General features: G+C 41.1%; 1 protein-coding gene across 1 annotated transcript in view; it reads right to left on the bottom strand.

The window, feature by feature from the left end:
• Window positions 1-2,523: 2,523 nt before the first annotated feature.
• SAMD12 (sterile alpha motif domain containing 12) overlaps window positions 2,524-17,328 on the bottom strand; it is a 492,602-nt gene continuing 477,797 nt past the window's right edge. The window contains exons 5-6 of the transcript XR_002937745.3: window positions 15,932-16,023; window positions 2,524-3,252 (exon numbers count right to left, since the gene is read on the bottom strand). The gene's annotated coding sequence lies outside the window, so the exon portion shown is untranslated. The remainder of the gene's footprint in view (window positions 3,253-15,931; window positions 16,024-17,328) is intronic.

Raw genomic sequence — 17,328 nt, forward strand, 5'->3', positions numbered from 1 at the left:
AAGTTAAACTAAAGGGTTGAAAACAAATACCACCTAGAAAATTAATCCTTTTGATAAATCATCTTTGAAATATGCAGGCCAATAGGAAAATGGAATTTTCTTTACAATAGATTTATTTCTGTTCATATTTCAGTGCTGCTTGTAATCAGGAAAGGGAGGCACACATTTAGAATTACTATATTATTTCTGTAAGCCCATTTGCCTTATTCTCAGTAGGTTCACTACTGGCTGGAACTCATTTTCAAGGCTAAATCCTTCACCCAAGTATTCAATTTATTTGGCTCTTGAGAGAGGTCATTAGCTTTCCCGGGATACATGTCCCTGCAGTAATGAAGTAGCCTCATGGCCAGGAAACCAAAATCTAGTCCTGCATCACAGCCATCTCCCTGGCCCTGTCCTGGCCTCCTGAAGTGGTGGGGCTTGGAGGCAAGCTGCCAAGGCTCAAGGCTGGATGTGTGCACGTGTCTCCTCTGGCTTCATGGCCAATATCATCAATAAAGTGCTTCTCACTTTAAACCTTTTAAAATAGAAGTTTCTCTTGGAGATGAGAAAAGATGAAATTTCCTATAAAACTATATGGTCAAAGAATACCAGCTTTACCCTTCAGAAGCTGGAATGATTTTTTTGCCTCTGTTAACTCTGAAGTCTATGAGTGACTAAGCAGCATTGCTACCACTCATGGTCAACAGAAAAGATGTCTTCTGCCTCTTCCTCTTCCAAATGCAGGTATGTGTCTAGCCAACCATGATGTGAATAAAACGTCCTTGCTGGAAGGGATCTGCATTTCTTTATATTTCTTGCCCTCCTGCAGGGATGACTTTCAGTGTCCTGCAGGTAAACAGTAAATTATATATTTTCAAAAGTTTCTAATTTAATATCTGAAATGATTATGAACAGCAAACTTTAAAAAACAGATCAAAATAGGATACTAAAGAGAGTTGTAACATTATCTTTCTCTGGCTTGTTTCTGATGCAAGAAACAGCATATCTAAACTAAAAGTGGCTTAAACAAAAGGTCCGATCAGTAGCTTCTCACTTAACAGGTGGTCTAGAGATTGGCATTAGTTGGAGAAGCAGATTGGAAACATCATAAAGAGTCTAGAGTTTTTCAGATTTCCCATTTTGTAACTTTAATGTGTCAGTGATGTCTGCACTAATGCTACCCCATCTCCAAGCATCTTTGTTACCCCAACTAAAAGCAGGAAGAAAGGGAAGTGACAGCAGTTTCTGTTTGTGCTTTCTTACCCAAGACAAAATTGTTCCAGAATACTCACCCTTCCAGCGTTGTCCAAAAGCAGGTCACACACCTAACTACCACCTGCAAAAGAGAATGCAATGACCATGACTTAGACGGTCAATAATCCACCAGAGCAAAGCCTGCTTTCCCCAGCATGTTGCTGCTCAGTACCTAAACACAATTAGGATTGTGTTAGCAAGGAAGAAGCATGGGATATCGAATAGGCCACGGATAGTTTCTTCTGTGCAGGTTTGTTACAAAGGTATATTGTGTGGTGCTGAGGTTTGGGGTACAATTGAACCTGGCACCCAGGTACTAAGCATAGTACCCAATAGGTAGTTTTTCAGCCCTTGTCCCACTCCCTCTCTTCCCTCAAGTAGTCCTTAGTGTCTCCTGTTGCTGTCTTTATGTCCATGTGTACCCAATGCATAGCTCCCAGTTATAAGTGAGAACACGCAGTATTTGGTTTTCTGTTTTTGCATTACTTCACTTAGGATAATGGCCTCCAGCTGCATCCGTGTTGCTGCAAAGAACATGATTTTGTTCTTTTTTATGGCTGTGCAGTATTCTATTGTATGTATGTACCACATTTTCTTTATCCAATGCACTGTTGATGAGCACCTAAACTGATACAATGTCTTTGCTACCAATTCAGCTTTTAAAAATTGGTTAACAAGAAACCAAAACCAAATTTGGATGAGAGTCATACCATTGTCTCTCTAGCATATCATGAAACAGGAGTAGATGGCATTTTGTGGGGGATCTTTTGGGTAGACATGATTATCTTGTAAGATCTATTATTCTGAGGTCTAGTTGCTTTTTAGGTCTACAGGGTGTCTAGTTTTTGAGTATACTGTATTTCATCCCTTTTTGTATATTTAAATTAAAATGAATGCATTTTTTTTGAAAGCCATTTTAGTATTACCCATGTAGCTTCCATTCGTCTTCATTTAGGAGAAGCTTTTTTGGCCAAGATAATCCAGACTCAGGAACAGACATGAACTTATACCTGTATCTCTACTGATAGTCATGACGTTATCAATACCAGTATGTTTCCCCCCAGCTCATCCTCTTCCTAATTTTATTGCTTCCAAAATGAAGGCTATAGGTAGAAGTCAGGAAGAGCTGAATTTCCAGATGACTAAGGAGTAGTAGAAAGAACACAAGAAATTCTACAATTAATGTTGATTCATTTGCTTCCTTGGAGTAACACCTCCTCTCATTAAAGAACAACCTTATTATCCCACTGTGAGAAGAAAATGACCTCACAAAGGTGAAATACTATGTGGCATGGTAAGCTTCCGACAAGTTTTATTTATTGCTATCCTGATGATAAGAAAAATAAGTCCGGTTCTGAAAATTTATATTTTTACAAGTTACATAGTACTGTAGAAAGTTCAGAAAACATAAATAAGCAAAGAGAAGATACCCATTATCCTATTATAACGGGTATGGTATACCCCAATATCCATTATCAAGTGATAATCAATGTCAATATTTCCACATATACACTTACAATATTTTTCCATTCATATCTTTGTATTTTTAAATAAAAGTTAAATCATATAAAACAATACTGTTTGCAATTGAAATTCTCTCTCTACAATATATTGCATACATTACCATATGGATATATACAGTTTTACTGAGTGGTTCTGTGTGTTCATAGTTGCTCTACATTTTACTCAAGCAATTCCCCTGTGGATACATACATTATGAAGGTATTTCTACATAAAAAGGAACCCTGTGGTTCAGAACTTTGCAACAAAGTTTTTCATTCTCCAGTGAGTACTCCCCATTTACAGCAGTGTCCCCAATTCTGCAATGGGGAATGCACAACCCCAGAGTGTTCTTTCAATTTATTCCGACTCCTTCTTCCTTAGTGTGAGTCTTGGTACTAGTCCCATGCTGAACTGCTTTTATCATCAATTCAAGTTTCCAGAGCATTCCGAGCATTGGAAGACCCACTCCCCACAACTGCTTCATAGGAGCTCAGGCAGAACCTGAAAGAGAATCTGGAAAATGTGACAATATCAGCACTGTTCATAGGAATTTTCTAGAACAAGTGTTTCTGTAAACCTGGATGGAATCCCCTGGGCCCTGAATTATAAACCGCGAATTCAAAGCCACAGCAACACCTGCTGCATCCAACAGCTCTTAGGAGCTACTTCCTGGAGCCACTCTGAATCCTCCAGAGCCTTTCCATCCATCTTCCACCATCCCAAACATTGGAGCTGAGTGCAGTTTTTAATTGCAGGAGCCTTAGTAGATTTACTTACATATGTTTTTATTACCCAAACTATAGTATATGCTTGAATGATTTCAGAATGTGGCCACCTATCAGGGAGACAAATATTTATTGTGGTGAGAGAATATTTATTCTGGTGGTGAGAGATGATTCTTATGGTAGCTAACATATATATATATATATCTTATTACTTAATATGAGTCAAACATTTTATCTGAATAATTTCCACATTGAAAAAATTGGGTTTTATCTGAATAATTTCCATGTTGACAAAATTGGCATTTCACTATTATATTTTCTCTGTTTTATGTTTTTATTTCCTTCTAGAGTTCCTTATGAGTTTTAAAATATGACCATGTAAGTCAAGCACCTAGCTCAGTGCCTCATGTAGAAGGCATTCAATAAATGATATTTCCCCTTTCTCTTCTGCTTTTTTAAGGTGTTATGGCTTACAGGGCATTTTGATGTCCATCATTCATTTGATCTTCTTTTTTTTCCTTCAACTTTTAAGTTCAGGGATACATGTGCAGGATGTGCAGGTTTGTTACATGGGTAAACATGTGCCATGGTGGTTTGCTGCACAGATCAATTCATCACCCAGGTATTAAGCCCAGCATCTATTAGCTATTCTTCCTGATGCTCTTCCCACATCCCCATTTGATCTTCTTAACCCCGAGATGGAGGCAACACTCTCTTCATATATGTTTTATATATAAGAAAGTATTCAAATTTAGCTGTTGGTACTACTTCCTTTTTTAGATTATGAATTCTTTAAGGACAAATACCTTCCCTGTGTTTCTTTTTACCAAACAGCTCAACATGTCAGGTAGAACAACTGATACATAGCAACAGCAAGACTTTTTTTTTTTTCTATTGAAGTCTACCTTAAAAGTGGGTGGTGGTTGTTTTTTGCTTCCAGAAGTTTTGTTGCTGATAAAATAAGACAAAGTACTCATTCTAATGTGAATTTATGGAATGATTGTCTGCCCATAAAAAATTATTCTCCAGCTTGGAGCAATTAAAGTAGTCCCTCTGCTCTCCAAATTAATGTAATTAATACTATAGTCCTGGTTGTTTATCATGTCTTGATAATATCACAAGGGAATGAAAATATTGGCTCTTTTATCCCCTTAAATAGCGGATATGAAACTGTTCGAGCTCTAATGTTACAACAGCTGTTTCTCATGTCCCTTGGAATATAATTGGTTGGTACTGAGGTTACTAAATTGTGAGAAATTGGCTTTGGTTTTATGCTTGCCTACTTTTGGTGGAGGGAAAGATGGGAAATGTTAGTTTTCTCTTGTAATGAAAAGGCAAAATCTTCCCCAATGAAATGGCAGCTTCCGGGTCTCATCTGTATAATTTTCTTCAACAACCGACTGTCTCTGGGTTTCTTGGATAACACGCCTGGGAAAGCAAGACCATTCTAGCTTCCCTGCTAATTAGCTCTCAACCCCATGCAGCTGGCTGAAATACATGTGGGCTTTCCCATGAGGGGCTTTTTCTGGAAGTCACTATAAAGTGGTCTGGTCTCCAATGACAAATTCAGTAGGGGATTTGAGATCTTAATTATCCCAAATAGTTTATAGGAGCAAGATTCTTTTATCTGAATGTCTTTATTGCTTAGGACAGTTGTTTTCAAGGTGTCGTTCCTAGACCAGCACTGTCAGCATCACCTAGCAACTGGTGAAACATGCAGATTTTCAGGCCCACTCTAGACCTACTGAACCAGAAACTCTGGAGCAGGGAGGGTCCAGCAATAGAGTCCAGCAATCTACGGTTTAATGAGCTCTCCAGGTGATTCCGATGCACAATAAACTTTGAGAACCACTAGCTTCGGGTATAACCAGGTTTTCTTGGTTTGTGGTCAGGCAATACTCATTAGTCTGCTGCTAGCTTGTCCACTGTTTAATCTTCATTAGTCTTCCAAGGAATTGAGTGTGCAGCGAAGTGCATACTCGCCTTCATACCAGCCTCCTCAGAGCAAACTCACTCCCTCACTCATTGTCACTCTCTTGCTCATTATTGTCTGAGGTTGTAGGGCAGTGCCTCTCAGTCTTTACTGTGCTCATGAATCATGTGAAAAACTTGTTAAAAGGCAGATTCTCATTTAGAATGGCCAGAGCAGGGTCTGTGAGTGTGCATTGCTAACAAGCTTCAGGTGCTGCTGCTGGTCCAGAAACCATACAGAAGTGACTGGAGGAGCTCATATATGTGACACCAAGTATATGCCAGAGAAAATGACAACTGTAAAGGACACATACCAGTTAATTGGTACAATATAGGCAATCTAAATAATGATGAATATTATAACAGTTTATCAGGTAGTGCTTCTTTTTTGTTTTTTTTTGAGACGGAGTCTTGCTCTATCACCCAGGCTAGAGTGCAGTGGCACTATCTCGGCTCACTGAAACCTCTGCCTCCCGGTTTCAAGCATTTCTCCTGCCTCAGCCTCCCGAGTAGCTGGGATTACAGGCACGCGTCACCGTGTCTGGCTAATTTTTGTATTTTTAGTAGAGACGGGGTTTCACCATGTTGGCCAGGTTGGTCTCAAACCCCTGACCTCGTGATCTGCCTGCCTCAGCCTCCCAAAGTGCTGGGATTACAGGTGTGAGCCACCATGCCTGGCCTATCAGGTAGATTCTTAAACGAGAGACTTGAATGAGGAATTTTTCCATTGCAGAAATTTTCTTCTTCTTTTTTTCTTTTTTGAGACATGTTCTTGCTCTGTCACCCAGGCTGGAGTGCAGTGGTGCGATCATAGCTCACTGAAGCCTCAACCTCCCAGGCTCAGGCAATCCTCTCACCTCAGCCTCCCGAGTAGCTGGGACCATAGGCATGCGCCAGCATGCCCAGCTAATTTTTTAACTTTTTGTAGAGACAGGGTTTTGCCATGTTGCCCAGGCTGGTCTCCAACTCCTGGGCTCAAGCAATGGGAGGCCTGCTGCCTTGGCCTCCCAAAGTGCTGAGATTACAGGCATGAGCCACCATGCCCAGCCCAGAAATATTCTTTAGCTCTGCTTTTCTACTCCTTGGGTTCCTTGTGCTCCCACTCTCCTTTCCACATCTCCTTCCACACAACATCCTCATCCTTCCTTCCTTCCCACTCCCCCGCTTTGTCCCCACTTTGTCTCCTCTCTGGTTCTTTCCATCTGAAACTTTATCTGGCTTATTTGTTTTTCTTTTTTTTTTTTTTTTTAGACAGAGTCTCACTCTTGTCACCCAGGCTGGAGTGCAGTGGCACAATCTCAGCTTACTGCAACCTCTGTCCCCTGGGTTCAAGTAATTCTCCTGCCTCAGCCTCCTGAGTAGCTGGGATTACAGGCGTGTGCCACCACACCTGGCTAATTTTTGTATTTTTAGTAGAGACGGGGTTTCACCATGTTGGCCAGGCTGGTCTCGAACTCCTGACCTCAAGTGATCCACCCGCCTTGGCCTCCCAAAGTGCTGGGATTACAGGCATGAGCCACCATGCCTGGCCTATCTGGCTTCTTTGTTGATACTTACGTCAATTCTCATGAACTGAAAAGCCAAAGCCAAAATTTTGGAGGAGATCAAGTGGGAAAGTCATAAGGGAGAACTTAAGAAGGCTTAACTTTACCACCTAAAACAGTTTTTCAAGTTGTAAATCCAGATGCTCACCACTGAATTCTGATTTCCCTGGTGTTCACCATCCAATAGGCTATAGTTTTGTCATCCTTCGGGCTCACCTCCTTAGATGGGAAAGAAATCAAGTATGGGCTGGGTTTTCCCACGAGCTTCCAGACTGGCAAGTTTCCTTTAACCTTTGAAAATTACTTCAAAGTTTCCCTTTGAGGAAAGCTGTTGGTGTACACAGCTGATGTCTTTGCTCCTGGATCTGACTCCCCTGGCTGAGCTGTAGATGTGGAAACCAGGGTAGGGGAGTCACTTTAACGTCTACTGTAAGAAAATGGCCGAAGGAGACTGTAGAAGATGTGAGGAAATAAAGCAAAAGGGTAAGCAATCCGCAAGGAAGAAAACCCAGGGCTTCCTGTGTGAGTAGATTCCTAGACAGTTTCTTTCTGCCTCTTCTTCCTCCCCCATTTCTTTGGCAATAGAGATTCCTCTGTTACTGGTAGAGGGTTTGACTGCTAGTTGTCCAGGTTCTCCGTGTTTTGAACAAAGAATTGGACAAAATGTACATCAAAGCAAGGAAGAATGGAGCAACAAAAGCAGAGTCATTGAAAATGAAAGTACACTCCACAGAGTGGGAGTGGGCTGAGCAGTGGCTCCAGGGCCCCAGTTACAGAATCTTCTGCGGTCCAAACACCCCCTAGTGGTTTCCCATTGGCCACTTGGTGTTCACTCTATGCAAATGAAGTAGTGGCCTGCAATCAGTCTGATTGATTGTGGAAAGCAACCAATCAGAGGCTGAAGTGAAGTTACAATGGTTATGCTTCTATGCAAAGGAAGACTTAGCCCCCAGTCAGAGGCTGAAGTGAAGTTACAAAGTTACACTCCCATGTAAACGTCTGATTTGTTTCCACAATTTTCAACCTGCCTTGCAGAAAAACTTGGGGGTGGGGGGCTTTGCAAAGGGAGTGGCCTCTGGTTCTTTTGTTACTTAGGCATGGAAAGTTGGGGTTTTCCTTTCGATTTAGTTATACGAAGTCAGCGTGAAATCGGCCTCAGTTTCCCTCCCTTTGGACCCTATTCTCCTGCCTCACTTCCTCCACCAGGATGTGCATCCCTCAGAAGTTCTTATAACTGTCCTACAGTTCTTGAGTTACATGGCTTGGAGGAGGAGTATCAGCTTAAATTAAAGAGCAGAGGTTTTCCTTCTGTGCTGTGTCTTTATGCTCTTTTGGCATCCCTGGACCACATTGGTAGAAGAAGAATTGTCTTAGGCCACACATAAAATACGCTAACACTAATGACAGCTGATGAGCTGAAAAGAAAAAAAATAATCACAAAAACATCTCATAATTTTTTAAGAAAGTTTACAAATTTTTGTTGGGCCACATTCAAAGCCATCCAGGGCCACATACGGCTGTGGGTTGGACAAGCTTGCTAGCATGGTGCCATCAGACAAATATTAAAAATACACATGAGAAAGCTTTTTTTTTTTTTTTTACTTATGAGCTAACTTGTTTTTCCTCAACTTTTTTTTCTTTTCATGGGACTAAAATTAGAGAGGAAAATGAAATATCAATGTTAGGCAGAATGAGCCAATAAGAAGAGGTGTGGGACAGACATGTGCTGGGAATGGAGGAATAAGGCAGGGGGTGAGACTGGAAGTAAAATCTGATTTGGGTCTTAAAGGATAAGGAGGAGGCAGCATGGAACAGTGATAAGAACATGGGTCTTAGAATGTGTATCCTGATTCTAACGCTTACTGAGTGAGTGACTCGAAGCAGGCTGAATATCCCAGTAAGATAATGTATAGAAGCACTGCATAAGTCAGAAAATACCTGCAGGAAATAGAAACCACTCTAGCTATGGTCTGAATGTTTATATGTGCCCCAAATTCATATGTGTAAATCTTCAGCCTCAAGGTGACAGAGTTAGTAGGTGAGGCCATTGGGAGGTGATTTGTTCAAGGGGACAGAGCCCTGATATTTGGGATTAGTGCCCTTATAAAGGAGGCTCGAGTGAGACCCCTCACCACTCCCACCATGTGAGGACACTCCTGGGAGGTGCTGCCTATGAACAAGGAAGTGGGTCCCCATCGGACACTGAATATGTTGGAGCCTTGCTCTTGGACTTCCCAGCCTCCGGATGTATGAGAAATAAATTTCTCTTGTTTGTAAGCCAACTAATCTATGGTATTTTGTATAGAAGCCTGAATGGACTAAGATGGTATTTCAATCAGAATAGGGTTTAAAATAGAAAAATAAGTGGTTACAAAATACAGGCGAGATGGCAGGAACTGAAGACACAGGGCCACTAACAAGCTTCAAGGCTTCTCTTGCAGCTGGCACCCAGTTCAGGAGGCTGCAGGAAACCACATTCACCATCATAGCTGCCCCACAGCCTCAAATCGGTTTTCACACCAGCTTTCTGGTGACTGCACAAGCTCCCATTTGATGAGCATGTGCATCAGCCAATACCGACACTAAGGAGAGTGGCCCTCTTCCCTTCCACTTTCCAATCTCATTAGCGTACAACTCATAGCTGGACTCTAAATTGTATCAAACTTAACAGCCAAGGAGACTGAGAATATAATTTTTGGCTTTCTGGCCCATGTGATACAAGACCAAGTGGAGGCAGAGGTGGTGGAAATGGATATTAACAACATGTGGTATAAGTATTAAGTGCAGAGAATCAAGAAATGCTAGTCTGCATAGGAGGAACAAGTAATGTTCAGTGAAGTCAGCCCAGAGATTGGTGTCAGGGTTTTGGCAGACATTAAAAAAAAAAAAAATAGAAATCTTCCCTTTACACTGGAGAGAAACCCAATGATAAAGGGAAATGGCAAAGAAGGAAACATAACTGGATATATTTATCATTCACTCAATGAAAATTAACAATAAGTTTCTATTCTTTAATGGTTTAGTTTTAGTTTACTTTCTATAAACAGTCTTACTCTGTCACCCAGCCTAGAGGGCAGTGGCACGATCATACCTCCCTGCAGACTCAAACTCCTAGCTTGAAGCCCTCTTCCTGCCTCAGCCTCCTGAGAAGCTGGGACTACAGATATGTGCCACAGTGCCTGACTATATCTATATATTTTTAGAGATGGGAGTCTTTCTCTCCTGCCCAGGCTGCTCTTGAACTCCTGGCCTCAAGTGATCTTCCTGACTCAGCCTCCCAAGTAGTTGGGATTACATGTGTGAGCCACTGCGCCAGGATTCCATTCTAGGATTCCATTCTATCTGGCTAAGATTCTATCTGTTTTAGGATTTCATTCTATCTGGCTACAATAATAAAGATAATGCCACAGCTTGCTCACACCCTGTGGCTGGACCCCGTATCTTCTTCCCACCCACCTACCAAAAGACTGAGGCCCATTTTCCGTTGGCACTTATTCAAACTCTGTCAGTTAGGATCTTCTCCTTCCCACTCAATCCTCTAGGGTGATAAGCACATTTTCCAGCAGCTCTGGAGTCATGGCTGCTTACAAAAACTGTGCCAATCCAAACAAGTCCAGCTGGAAGGCGCTGGACTTCCTTTCCTCTGCCATCTTCCCAGCTGAAATCACAGGGAGTTTTGAACCAGCAGACAGAAGCTGAAGCAAGAGACACAAGTCTCATTTCCCTAGGGTGAAGCACAGAGCTGTTAGAATGGTCCCGCCCTTATTCTTTCAAAAAACTTTGACACCCTCAAAAATGGCACAATTGAAGAAGGATAAACAATAATTGAAATGGAAGGATAAACAGTACACGATATTATGAAACTAAAATGAAGCCAAAATGTTCTCATTCTTTCACCTCAACATAACCTCCAGAAAATCAGGGAATTTGTCTTTTATTTTATTTTTTTTTTGAGACAGTGTCTCACTCTGTTGCCCAGACTGGAGTAGAGTGGCATGATCACAGATCACTGCAGCCTCCACCTCCTGGGCTCAGGCGATCCTCCCACCTCAGTCTCCTGAGCAGCCGGGACTACAGGCATATGCCACCATGCCTAGCTAATTTTTGATTTTTTTGTAGAGATAGGATCTTGCTATGTTGCTCAGGCTGGCCTCAGGCTCCTGGACACCAGCAACCCTCCTACCTCAGTCTCCCAAAGTGCTGAGATTATAGGTGTGAGCCACTGCACCTGGCCTTTGTCTGTCTTATGTATTTTTATATTTCCCTGCAATCTGTATTGGGGGTAAGAGACAATGACTCTTATTGAGGTGGAGGGCATCGTGTTTCAGAGAAACTGGCACTCAACAACTATTTCATTTGCTCTTCTACATTTTCTAGCCTCTTTTGCAGTTTGGTTGGGCTGTACAATTAATTCTGGCCAATTAGTGAGTGGAAATGACACTTGTAGGCCACGACAGTTAAAAGTCTAGAGCTTTCTCCATCTTTCTCTTTCTTCCCTGAAGCAACTTGGGAAACCATTGTCTTGATTCATAATACAGAAGAACCCTGGCCCTCTGAGTCATTAGGAGCCTACCCCTATCCCATGGCCTGCATCAGGTTTTACATGAGTAAGAGATAAAGTTTTGTTGGGCTGAGTCACTGAGATTTCAGGGTTTATCTGTCATTGCAGCATAGCTTAGACTATCTTGACTAATAAACACTGCATTATTCATATATTAATTCAACTGACATTTATTGAGTGCTCCAGAGTGTTAGTCACAAGAGCAAGAATATTTAGGAACTGGCAAAAAGATAAGCAGCTACAGAAGCAAATTCTAAGAGATATGAAATTCAAAGGACATTGTCAACACTTTTCTGGCTCAGCTTTTACGAAAGTCTTCAGAGTTCAGTAGCCCTTTGTTCAATGTAACAGAAGTACTAAGTAATTTGAGACTGCCATATGTGTAGAGAAGATGCAAAAAATGAAAATAATTGTTCCTTACATGTTTATGTGCTTCACATTTACACAGCCTGTTAGAAATGCATGGTCTCATTAGCAGTTTATCAATAAGTTTGTGAGGATGATATGTGAGGTATGATTGCTCTCATTTTACCCTGGTGGAAAATGAAGCTTGGTCAGGAGAGATCCACATTGCTGATAAATAACAGAATCAAATCTGAAGCCAAGGATTGCTGTCTTGAGCCAATGCCCCATACACCAAGCTTCCTGCTAATAGTCTGATATTTGACTTTCCATGATGAAAACATACCAGTATAGAAATTGAGGTGTAGGTTAAGGAGGGAGAAATGGGGTAGGCCAAAGAACTCTGGTGAATAGTTTTGATGTAAAGAGTAAAATTGTTAGTTCTGACTCAGTGAGTAATAGAAGCCACATAGATCTTAAACGAGCATCTTTCTATTTAATTTACCTTTTGCTGTGCCACCTGACTCCATGGCAATTGTTAGGAAGTAAGCAAAGAAGCAAGACCAGATTTGGACATTTAAATCTTCAGAACCAAATGCAGAGAGAAGAATAACAGAGGGCTAGGAAGGGCTAGGGTCCCACCTTAGTCCTGGCCATCCCCTGTGATAGTTTCTAGAAAATTTTGGAAGATGGCCTCTCCCTGGGACAGTTATCAATGGCATATGTTCTAGGATTGTAGACCCAGTTCATAGTAACATGAAATGATACCTTCTAGGCTCAGTAGCTAATAACCACACAAATCTTGTGGTCCCAACTAGAGATTCTCACTACATAGCTGGAGGTTTTAGAGCCACGTAGAGACTTTGGCACCTGATTAGAAAAGTTGTTCCAAGTCGGCCTCAGAGGGAGGCTGTGCATCTCTCCCCGGTCCTTGAACCTCTTGTTTCCAGTGCCAAAATTAACAAATGTTAGAAGCAGACTCTCACTATTCAACAATGTGTAAGCCATAAACTGAAATGACATTAACCTTTTAAGAATCAATCTCAGCTTTAATCTAGCACCCACATTCTCCCTTTACCTCTACGAAAAGTCTATTTCTGCAACTTGGCTTATAGCATCTCTAGAAGTTCCCTCTTGCCTTCTATCACCTAATGTCTCTCAATTCTTCAAACCCTAACTCAGGTTTCTCTTCTTCTGGGAACCTTCTCCTGTCCATCCCTACCAAGTTCAGACCAAACATTTAACCATTCAATTCATATCTATTGAATGCTTGCTTTACTGCAGAAACTGTCTTCGGCATTGGGAACACAGTGGTGAACTGGAAAGCTCAGATCAATGGGCTAACTTCCAGTCTAGCAGACCAGAGTATTTGCTTCCTGCTATCTGCTTCTATAACAAATTCAAGTACTCCTACATTGGCCCTCACAATATGCTGCTGACATGAATCCTTGGCTATCTTTGCTCAGATAAGCTCTTTGATGTCAAGAGCCATTCATGTGTCACACATTTCTGATCTCTGCAGTGCCAAGCAAAGGAGTGGGCTAATAGATGAATATCTACTAGTTTATATAAGTGACTAATACTATCCTGTGTCATAGAGCTAATGGGGGTGAGGAAGAAGAGTGAGGGAAGGGATGTGTTTAGACTTGGTTTGCCTAGAGCACAGACCCAGAGATGTGTTAGAATAATGAACAATAATAATAGTGAATAAACCACAGGCACCGGCCAGGGCCTGTTTATTATGAAACACATCAAGGAAGTATGATGGTAAACCTCTTCTTGTTGAGTAACTTAGCTTATACTACTTGTTTAAGCTTACCAAGGGAAATTCCATCATAAAACATAACTTTTTTTTTAAAGGGATTCCTAAAGGTTGACTTCTGAGTTGTGATTTCTGGGGACACAGTCAAGACTTTTGATTACCTGTACATCTGATTTATGGAGAATCATTTGTGCAAAACCAAGAGGGGCACAGTATCTAAGAGTATAGATTCTCCTCCTTTTAGATAATGTGTACTGCAGAATTACTTATAGAATTAGTTATATAGGACCCCAAGTCAATTTACATAAATGTTTTTGCACAAATGTAAAAAAAATTCACTAAGGAATTATGGTTATTTTTGAAGCCAGAGAAACCCTAATTTCACCTGAAGAAATTGAGGCATAAATACCCTAAGTGACTTGTCAAAGATCATGCACTCAATTAGTGTCAAAAGCTGAACTGAAATGCAGAACTCATGGCATCTACCTGTGTACCTTGCGCCACATCACAGTAAAGTGTAAAAGCATGTTAGGGAGTTGCAAGCGTGCCTTTGAAGCCGTTCTCTATCTGTCATTATAAATACCCAGACTGATAGAGCTCAGTGGTGTTCTTCCAAGAATGTGAAGCATAGACTGCAGAGAATCCACAGCAAGAGGGGTTAAAATTAAACCTGTGGGAATTAATCTCCAACTTTCTAGGCACGGGCAAAGTGAGAGTATATCAATCAGAGAAGAAAAAATGTAGAGTCCAGAAAATGAGACAATATCCTAACATGCCATAGAATATGGAAAGCACGAAAACACGGAGAGGACTGAGGTCTATGCACAGTCATTTCCCAGACCCTCAGATCCTTGTTTATTTACTCCCTTGTGTTAGTTTCTTGTGGCTGCTATAACAAATTATCACAAACTTGCTAGCTCAAAACAACAGAAATATATTTTATTGCAGTTCTGAAGACCAGAAATCCAAAATAAAGGTGTTGGCGGGGCTGTGTTCCCTCCTAAAGTTCTGGGAGAGAATCCTTCCTCCCCTCTTCCAGCTTCTGGTAGCTCCAGGCATTCCTTGGTGTGGCTGCATCTCTCCAGTTTCTGCCTCCGTGGTCATGTTGCCTCCTCCCCTTCCGTGTGTTTTCTCCTCTGTGTGTCTTATAAGGATTCGGGCGAGGATCTCTGGACAGCATTTAGGCCCTGCCCAGATAAGCCACAATTGTCTCTTCATCTCAAGATCTTTAATTACATCTTCGAAGACTTTTCCCAAATAAAATCACATCACAAGCTCCAATGTTTGACATGAATATTCTTTGGGGGCATTACTTTTTAGCCACTCTCCCACTTCTATTATTGCACATATTCATTATTTGGGTAATTATTTTTGACAACCCTCATCCCCACTGAGAGAGTTCATGGGGGCCATAAGCCTTGTCTGTTTCACTCACTGCTGCTCCCAAAGCACCTAGCACAGTGCCTGGGACATAGTAGACATTTAATGATATTTGATAGGTAAATTAAAATTTATTAATTTCTTATTATGTATTAATTTATTGATGAAAATGAGTTTTAATTTTATTAAATTAATAACATTTTTATTAATAAAATTAATTTAAAAATTGGTGCAAGGAAGGGAGGAAAAATGGGAGGGGAAAGAAAGAGGGAAGAACAAAAGCAAGGAAGGTGGGAAAAGGGAGAGAGAGAGGGAAAAGAAGATAAGGGAAAAGAAGGGAAGAAAATATCTCTAACTCTCACTAGAAATTCTGAGATTGGGTTAAAGGTGAGAAAAACGAGGATGAGTTTTAGAAAGCTGAAGGCCACAATTAGCAAGTGATAAAGCTTTTATTTCAACTGAGGTACTAAAAATCCATATAGTCTCCAATGCAACACAGCCCTAGTTAGATGCCAGGGTTAGGTTAAAGAGAGAGCAATAAGATTCAGAGAAGTGCATGGTTTGCTTGCCTCAAGGAGTTTGCAATCTAGTGGGGAAGTTAGCTAGCTAGATATTTCACACACACAATAATGTGGCAAGTGCCAAATAAATAGAGTCTAGATTTTGAAAGGCTTTTAATGCTTTTGGATTTTATTCTATAAAACAACATTTAGATGTGGGATTTCCAGGCATAAGCAGTAATATTTAAAATTTGCTATTTTGATAGTAAATAACAGTTTTATAGCTGCTGTATAATTTCAAGTACAAATATCTGTTATGACTCATGCTAAACTACATTAGCCCATGGGATTATCCTAAGGGGTAAATTATATATTTGGCATAAATCCAACCATTGGAAAATACTCACTTGAAAAATGCTCAATTATGTCATTCTTGAAGTGCATTTTCTAAATAAATCTGAGTCTTCAAATCAGAATGTTCTTGAATGTTGACCAGCACCTGTGAATTATATAAGATCAAAACATCATTCAATGTTGAACACTATCTTGAGTGTTCATTCATTCATTCAATCCTTTCATAGGTATTTATTGAGATCCTACTGTGTGTTGTTCTGGGAGCTGGAGGTAAAATTTGAATAAGAATGTAGTCCCTACTTTTAAAGGGCTCATTGTCTATGTTATCCAGATTCTCCAGAAAGCAGATGCAGGTGACAAAGTAAGGATTTCAGGAGGCTTATTGGAGAGTAAACCGTGAACGTGAAAGGGTGAGGAAGCAGGATTGGACAAGGGAATACTTTATGCCAAAAAGCAGATATGACATCTATCAAAGGAAAGAGGGACGAGGCAGGATGAGGAAGAGAGAGCCTCAGACTACAATGCAGATCTGATGAAGTCTTAGCCGACCCAAAGATTTCCTGCTAAAGGAGTCCTGAGTTGGCCCTGGTGCCACTGTTATACTCGGTCATTGGCTGGGGCTGCCCAAAAAGATCGTGGCCTCAGCTTGAAAGCTGAGGCAGAGCTTGAAGGCATTAACAGCTGGAGGCTGTCAGCTAACTGCACTCCTTGCAGCTAAATAGCCAGTTCTTTCTTGAAGGGAGATCAAAGCGATGCAACCCCATGGCTGCCACATAGTGTGATCAGGATGAAGGCGAATAAACAGGCAATTTAGATCCAGTAAGGGTAATGACAAGGTGCCATGGGAGCTTAACCATGGAGCACCAAACTCCGACTTCGGTACAGGAAAACTTCCAGGAAGATGTAGGGTTTAAGAGGATGCCTGGATTATAAGTAGGAGTTAGCCAAATGAAGGAGGCAGGGGTAGGCAGAGAGTGTTCAAGGCAGGAGAACATGATGTACAAAGCATTGTGGGAGAGAAAGCATGGCACATTTGAGAACATAGCAAGACCTGCTGTATGATTTTAGTATCACATTGCAGGGAGGTGATAGCAAGAGACAAAGCTGGAGAAGTACATGGGGGTAAAGAACGGAGGGCCTTGTCCACCCCATTAAGAAATTCAGGCAGCATAACCACATACAATATGGCCTGTAGATTTGAACACACAAATACCAACAATTTTTCCCCATTAGACTTTGTAGAGCATCCTGAAGACCCCATATTCCAATTCTCTGTGTTTAGATACTAGTGATCCATAGGAAAACACAGCTATGTTGCCTATGAGGAAGAATAACATTCATTATCACCCATTGCTCGTTTGTCCACTATTTTTATTCAAGGTTACAAAGTCCATCTCCCGGTAGGAGAGAAATCACAAGACTCATAGGTTTGGTTGGAGAGAAGGGGAAG

This window comes from Pan troglodytes, chromosome 7, assembly GCF_028858775.2.
Source record: "Pan troglodytes isolate AG18354 chromosome 7, NHGRI_mPanTro3-v2.0_pri, whole genome shotgun sequence".
Taxonomy (NCBI): Eukaryota; Metazoa; Chordata; class Mammalia; order Primates; family Hominidae; genus Pan; species Pan troglodytes.